A 753-nucleotide genomic window follows, 5' to 3' on the forward strand; every position below is an offset into this window, starting at 1 on the left:
TATATATATATATATATATATATATATATATATATATATATATATATATATATTTGTGTGTGTGTGTATATGTATATATGTACACATGTAGTTGTATCAATATCTGCATGCCTTGATTCAAATGAAATGAAATCAGTCTTTTTCAAGTACTTTTTGACAATATTTATTGTCATGAAACAAGGAGCTGAACGTCCATGTCTTATTTACTGAGTAAAAGTAAGATGTCATATGCGAAGGAAAACTAAGCATAACATTAAAATTGTGCATGCTCTCAAGTGTCTGACTTAAAAAAAAACATTTGGAGGCAAGCTGGATTTCCATTGTTCCCATCTGAACTCTCTCAAACTATTGAACCATTTCAATGTAACACATGTAATAACTGAAGATTTTGAACAATCAGTTTTTTTTTTCTTTAGCTTTCAGAGCCATTCTCATGCATGTGTGGTGGTGCTCATGTGTATGAATGAAACTTGAACGATAGAGTTTGTCTAAGTCTCTTTCAGAACTTTCACTGCTTCTGAAATTTAAATAATCCATTTCTTGCTTCCCAGTTTCCAGTTTAAGTTTCAAAAACATGAATATGTTTTTATGTAAAACGCTCCATATTTGCTTTGCCTGGATGTTTTTTCTCGAGTCTCTTTCAGCTTCTTACATGCTTCTATCTAGGGGTGTAAATAATAATTGTTTTGTATCGATGCATCGATCCAACAGCTGACGATCCTATGCATCGACACGTCTGCAAGAGTATCGATT

Source organism: Cyprinodon variegatus, unplaced genomic scaffold (genome assembly GCF_000732505.1).
Source record: "Cyprinodon variegatus isolate N-32 unplaced genomic scaffold, C_variegatus-1.0 Scaffold127, whole genome shotgun sequence".
Taxonomy (NCBI): Eukaryota; Metazoa; Chordata; class Actinopteri; order Cyprinodontiformes; family Cyprinodontidae; genus Cyprinodon; species Cyprinodon variegatus.